Source organism: Solanum stenotomum, chromosome 7, assembly GCF_019186545.1.
Source record: "Solanum stenotomum isolate F172 chromosome 7, ASM1918654v1, whole genome shotgun sequence".
Lineage (NCBI taxonomy): Eukaryota > Viridiplantae > Streptophyta > Magnoliopsida > Solanales > Solanaceae > Solanum > Solanum stenotomum.
In genome coordinates, this window is record NC_064288.1 from 37188508 (window position 1) to 37195761 (window position 7254).

General features: G+C 32.8%; 1 long non-coding RNA gene across 1 annotated transcript; it reads left to right on the plus strand.

The window, feature by feature from the left end:
• The first annotated feature begins 565 nt into the window (after positions 1-565).
• On the plus strand, positions 566-4837 carry LOC125871944 (uncharacterized). Its single transcript, XR_007447068.1, has 3 exons — positions 566-624; positions 3013-3088; positions 4633-4837. It is a non-coding gene; the product is annotated as an uncharacterized LOC125871944 (long non-coding RNA).
• The last annotated feature ends 2417 nt before the right edge of the window (positions 4838-7254 follow it).

A 7254-nucleotide genomic window follows, 5' to 3' on the forward strand; every position in this document is an offset into this window, starting at 1 on the left:
GGCGGTTACCCATATTCCTTTAAGAGCTAAGGTGAATAGGATTAAGAACTATTCCGTGGAAGTTAAACTTAGTACCGAGTGGACAAGAGGCAATTACCCAAGTCCCATGAACTATCACTACTACAAAAAAAACTTTTAGTGACCATTATTTAGTAGCAATAAGAAAATTGTCGGTAATTTATCCTATAATATTTTTTTTTTGCGGCTAATGATCCTTAGCCACGAGTGGTCATTCTTTAGTGGCAATTGAAAAATAATGGTTAGTAAAACTTATTGTATTTCTAGTCTAACCAACTAAAAGCAAATTTTAATCTTCCCTCAAACATTTCACTATGAAATATTGCCGCTCAATTACATTCATACCTAATGTTTTAAGCTATCAGTATCATCTATGCCACAGTTACACAAAAAATAGTAGACGTCTCTCTCTTCCACCATCGTAGGCACACAACTCATCAGGTAATATCTATCTACTCTCTCTATCCATCCTTTTTCTCTTATGATTTTGATTTTAATTGTTGTGGATGTCTATATTTTTTATTTGGCATAAAACATAGTGTTCGTAAACATCTTGGACAGGTTCATAGGAGAAAACCTAGTGGATTGGCTTCTTTAGGCAAAGAGGTACTTACTTTTTATATCTCCGCTGATAATAAAATATCTCGTTTCCCCTATATCTTAAATAGAATGCACTTGAATGGTTCTGTTGGATGTATAACGATAATATATTTGTTGATTTAAAGCATACTGATAAATTAGTGGTGTAATTTCCACAAAGATTTGTTGATGCTCCATTGGGATATATGCTGCTTTTCCAAAGGCTCATTTTGATTATGTAATTCATGCCCTAGTTCTACTATTGACCCAGATACTTCAATTTATTGATTTGAGAAATATCCCAAATTACTGTACATTTGAATGTACTTTTAAAGTTGAAAACTCAAATGCATAACACGTGTTTGACGAAATGCCACTGTCAATATTATCTATCATACTTGAAACTTCCCAAAAAAAAATCATTCGGTATCTCAATTGTGCGATAGTTTTGGTTGGATAACGAAATCTTCGCTTCTATGAATATCATTTAAATGTTGCCCCAGTACTAGTACAAAGGGAACCAATTAAAGGTTAGTGCAATTAATGGTTATAGTAACACCTTTGACTCTGGTGCAAATGATTCTAGCCCCATAAGTCCTAGTACTTAGAAAAAACTTAAAGAGTTGACTTTTCGAGTTCCACTTAAGGTCTTCAAGTTATCCATCTGCAAGAGGAGCTCTTTTGCATCCCCTTAGTTATTGATTTCCATTAGGTTCCATTGTGCAAAGGATAATGTTGTCTTAGAAATATAATAATGTTATAATATATTAACTAGTTTTATCCTTGAAAATTCTTTGTTTCGGTATCTTTATGTGAAGCTAAAATAAAATTGGTAGCACTAGTCTAATAAGATAAAGAAATGAGAATGAAAAACTTGAAGAATAGCTTGGAAGGATACATATATGATATGAGAAACAATGTGAGAGGTCTTTTATATCTTTAACTCTTGTGCATACTTGTGAATTTGTGGACACATGATCTGTTCAGGTCTTGTAACTTGTATGCCTTATGTGTATTCTTCATTTTTTCCATTTCGTTTTCCAATTGTATAATTAATTTGATTGATTTATTAATATAAGTTTTTTCAACTAGCTTAGAGTAAAGGCTTTGCAGCTAGACAAATTGATTCTCAATAGCTTTCAAGCACACACTCATGCCTCAAGATTCTCATGGAACATCCTTTTTGACATACTAATCTGATTTTCAGTACTCAAGTGAAGAACATAAACACATATGGAACACAGTCGCATATGATATGTTTTTCTGGTGATGTGTTTTCCTAGAAGTTGTCACCTTGTGAATCTATGTTAGTTTCTCAGCTTTCTTTTTTTCCTTGTATTGCACTTCATATCATTTGGCTTTCAACGGCCTTCCGTCACTGCTATTTTGTGCCAAAATCTATATTTCTTGATTGATAATATGGAACTGATTAATAAATCACCTCGTCTATTTTTATCTTGAATGTTCTTATTACAAGCTTTAATCTGAAGATTTTGTGATAATATTGACCATTCAAGAGCACTAGTTCTTTATTGAGAAATTTGATGAGATTTGGCTATTTTCGTTTTGATGTTTGATCATATATGTGTTGGATCACAAGTGCAAAATGTATGTAAGTCTAAAAAAGTGTATTACTATATGAAAATTAGAAAGGTACATCAACCAGTTCTAAGAGTAAATTATTGTAATTCATTAAATTAAAAGCATCGACTCTTTAGTAAAACAATAGTAACGTATAGCACGATAACATAATAAATAAAGAGAATAAATAAAGGATGAGTATGTATGACTCAGTACAGAGTTGGTGTTACCCATGTTCGAGGATAAAAACGACCGAGGGAAACACCATTATAATGTGGCTGGATGCTGCCACTAAGTTAAACACCCCTATGGGATCCAAGCCTCATCCTTCTTCGTAAGAGGGGTATGTTTCAAAAAATCACCTATGAAATAAATATGATTGAGATTGCTTCCTGGAAATTAAGAAGCTTGGACCGAAAGAGAAGCATTAGAACCTAGAAAAAAGATATGTTCCCTGATTCCCTGGTTTTTGTCATTCTACCAGTAGCTAAATAGACCTGGAAAAATCTGAAATTTCTTGTCTCGTATGCTATCTCATCCCCCACCTCATCATCATCTTCTAGGATGAGCGTTAATGGAAACCTTTCACAACAATCATCTTGGGCTAACCTAAGCTGAACATCATATCGCAAAATTACAAATAATGATCCTAGTGATTCTACAATGTATAAGTGATCTCGAATATCTTCAAGTTTAGATTGTTGTTGCACTGCAGTATGACACATTTTTTAGGTACAAGAATAGTTAGAGACTGATGGCTATGTACTCAATGATCGAAGAGTAAAGCGTAGTACAAGGTTTGATAGTTATGCTGAATGTAATTTTTTTGTGCAGAGTGCAAACACAATGAACTTACTGTTGGCCTTGCTTCATCGAATCATGCTCGAAATACCTTATTGAACTGCAACAGGTAGGTAGCTTGATTTCTTGTTCCAGTTATATTTTTTGCTTTGTTTGACTAGATTCTTTGGATCACAAGTGCAGAATGTATGCAAGTCTTAAAGAGTGTATTATTGTTGTATCTGTATATCTAGTTGGATAATAAAAAATCACCTATTCAGGTTATGGTTGTGGTTATATATAGGAGGAAAAACAATAATATTTGCTTTCTAGAGTAAAATGGAGAAATTAGTAGGTTTAATAATCTAATGAGCTGCAAAACTAGTATATTGACTGACACGAGTCATCTGGATAATTGCATGCCTTCTGTCCAGCAATCTATTAGTCAAATAGAGTGTTACTTATTTTACATAGGTCATGTGGTTATTATAATTAAGCTATTGAAGCAGGTATGGTTATCTAAAGTGGAAAAAATGACATTCTTCTCTTTGGTAATGGTAAAAATGTATTGGAGGCACATTTCATTATTCCATATAAATGGCAATGCTATAGAAGTTTGACATGTCTTTTTCCATGTGATCATAATATTAGATTGAGTAAACGAATACTATCTTTCGTAATAATATTCCAATTTATTAAATAATACTTTTGCTATTTATCATCAAGTCAATCAATATGTGTGTTGTACCTTAGTTTCATTGTTTGACATTTCATATATTAGGATTTTACTACTATTTGAATCACCAAGTAGGATGACGGATTCTTTGTGCATAAAGGGATAATGAGGTGTTAATATGCACCACTTTGTACATACATGAGTTACCACTTACACTTGATTCATGTTTTTCAATATGTCCTTGCGTTACTTTAGTATTCTATATATATAGGAGTTGTCTTGCCTTATAATTAGTAAAATCCATTCAGAAAGTTGGGCTGACATGACAAATATTCACTAGTGTTGTGAAACACAATAATCTCGACAACAGAATTACCTTTTCATACTTGTTTCGAAATGCTTTACTTGAAATGAGGGTCTATTGAAAATAACCTCTCTACCTTTACAAAATAGGGGTAAGATTTGCGTACACGACATCCTCTCAAAATCCCACTTTGTGCCCTTTTGCCTCTAGACATCATCCCAATTCTCCAACTACAAGTTCACTTCAAAACCAATCCATCCTCAAGGCTTTTTTTCCGAAAACATATAGAAGCAAATAAAGTATAGTAAACTAAAATTGAAAGATCACAACGGCTACTAAACCAATATCCATAGTTATACAAATTTTAACTCAAACAACGAAACAAATGTGAAGTTTAGTTCAAATAGAGAATTTAATAGGGTAAGATAAAGAATAAAAAAACATATAGTAGTTGTTATTTTGTTCTTTATTCTTACTTTGATTGTCTCAATGACTTATTTGTTTTTTTCCCTATCATTCTTTTATAATCTCAGCCTTGCTTGGGATTAACATAACATAGTTGTGAGACTACATAAACAATTAAGATTTGTTGTTACTGAATGCTTCTTGCTTTTAATTGTTGGATTATTCACATTACTTGTGATGTTTCTATACATTACATTCCATCTTTTGACATATTTATTTATCATTTCAGGTCAAATAATCTAATATTCAAAAATTTGCATGTGAAAGAATTCAATACAATGAAAATCTGCGACGATGATTTAAGACATCATGCGGTTGGATTGGTTTTATTAGTTCAGACAATAAGTCTATTTCTTAAGTTGTGACATTGATAATTTAGATTAGTGTTCTTTATTTGTTTAGATTTAATGAGATATATTTTATTTTGTGAATTAATAGTAATATATTTTTTTAGCATTTGAAAAACTTTGTTTCTATTAGGAGACTCCTTTATTAAAACATTGTTTCATTGAAGCTAGTGTCTTTTAGTGCCAATTAAATTGAATTTATCGGTTATAAATATCGATGCTAAAGGGATAAATTAAGAAATTTGAAGGCTTTATAATTGCCACAATTTTTTTTAAGATACTAACTATCAGTGACAACTTTGTTGAATTTACTTGCCATTAAAATGGACGTTAAAAGGGCAAACTAAGACGTTTTCACAAGGGATATTGTAGGCATTCTAATTTTTACAAAAGAATTGCCGTTAAAATTATTGACTTTTAGCAACAATTTAATTAAATTTGCAGGCTATTAAAATGGATGCTAAAAGAGCACAATTATTGATTATGAATTGGCTTTTGCAGCCAAAATAATTGCCACAAACAAATGTCATTAAAACCAATAGTTTTTAGCGACAATAAATTATACCATTTACCAGCTTTTCTGAGAATGGCCGCTAAAGGCTTCACCGACCCCCACATTACCGGGTAAAGACCAATGGCTGGTAAAGGATATAACGGCAATTGTTATTTCCACTAAAGTCACTTTTAATTGCCACTAAAACCACTTTTTGTAGTAGTGTATGTGCCCACATAGGTTTGTCTAGATAGACATTAGTTAGTGGATCCACAATTGCAAGAAGTTCATGGTCCTTACCTTGGCAAGTAGGACAACTCTTTTCAATGTGGGAGACACTGAATTCCATGTTGATAGCTCGCATGGTCTTATATGCCGGTTAAGGGTACTTCCCACAAACAAGCAAAGTTATGATGAACCAAGGTTACTTCAAGAAGTATTGTAAGTATGTTTTAAGATGATGTTCACTTGCATTGATCATGTTTTATAACTTATGTTTTCTAACTCACGAGATTGATGTTTTAGCTTGATCATTGTTTACTCATGAAAATGTCCCTTTTTAGAATGTCTTAAATGTTTATATGCATGGCTATCATACATGGTACATGTTTTTTAATAACGCATACTTTTGCTTACATTTTCTCAAATGTACAGTCTGACAGTCAGGGTTCTCAGTTTCGTGGCTAGAGGTTGATTTGAGATATTTCGAGCTTTGGGTGAGTCCTCATGCTTCAAGGGCAAACTCTCATTGTATTTAGTTCTTTCCTTATTTTCAGTTTTGGACACTATGCATGGGCCAGGCCCAATTTCATTCTTATGTACTAATAGACTAATGAGACAAGTGTTTAAACTTCCACTTTACTTTTATAAAAAAATTGGACTTGAAATGTTGGTCTTTATCTCTTTTGTTCTATTTCTTATGTTAATAATGCTAAGTGGCTTGTATGGGGCCTCTCGGAGTCTTATATGCCATGTTACGCATAGGGGTACCTTGGGTCGTGACATGAATTCAATGTTATAGCTCACATGGTTTTATTGTCGGTTAACAGTAAATATCCCACAAATAAACTATTCTTTTATCAATGGTTTTATGAAAGTTTCTAAAGTGGATTAAGTATGCATTGACCTTGTATATGATTTATGATTTCTTTATAAAGACTTTTATCACGTTTTACTTGGCCATGTATATCATGTTTAAAATTTCTCGTATGATCATGTCTATGTTTTATGCATTTCCCCATACTTAGTACATTCACTATAATAATGCATATTTATGCCTATATTGTCTCATAATATAGGGTTCGAGTTCCTCCTCCCACTCGTGGCAAGCTTAGATTGCTCTACTAGTACCTTGGATTGGTGAATCCTCATGATTCGAGGACAAGGCCATTGATGCCTTATTTCTTTTATTGTATTTTTGTTTCAGACTTGTACGTGGTGTATGGGTTACGTCCCAACCACTCTTATGATGTTTGAAGGCTATGTTCGACACAGTTTGGTATTCCCATTTATGTTCAGATTCTTTTATGATATGAGACTTATGTTGCCTATTATGTTTCATTATATCTCTTTTATGTCATGCTTATGTCAAGTGGCTTGTTTAGGATCTTTCAAGGTCTTATTCACCATGTCATTTAAATTCATCCCTCATATGGACTCATGTGAAAACTTAGCCAATAGAAATGTTTAGAACTTGACTTGGTATGATATATCTCTTATAACTCCAAACCACATCTGATACACTTCTCACACTTAGGAATGAACCTTAACACACATATACAAGTAGGATATCACAAAATCTAATTAAACATGATCACGACGAATGGTTCCAATCCATGGCATATAATTTGAAACGTTTTACATCATGCAACTTGTATTTACAAGTTACTATTACAACCTCGCTAGTGGGAAGGTAGAACTAACATAATGTGATTGATCTCCCTCAAGTAGGGACCCTTCTAATATGAGTATCTAACTGTTTTATAAGGGCTCCATTGTTATTGACTATTTC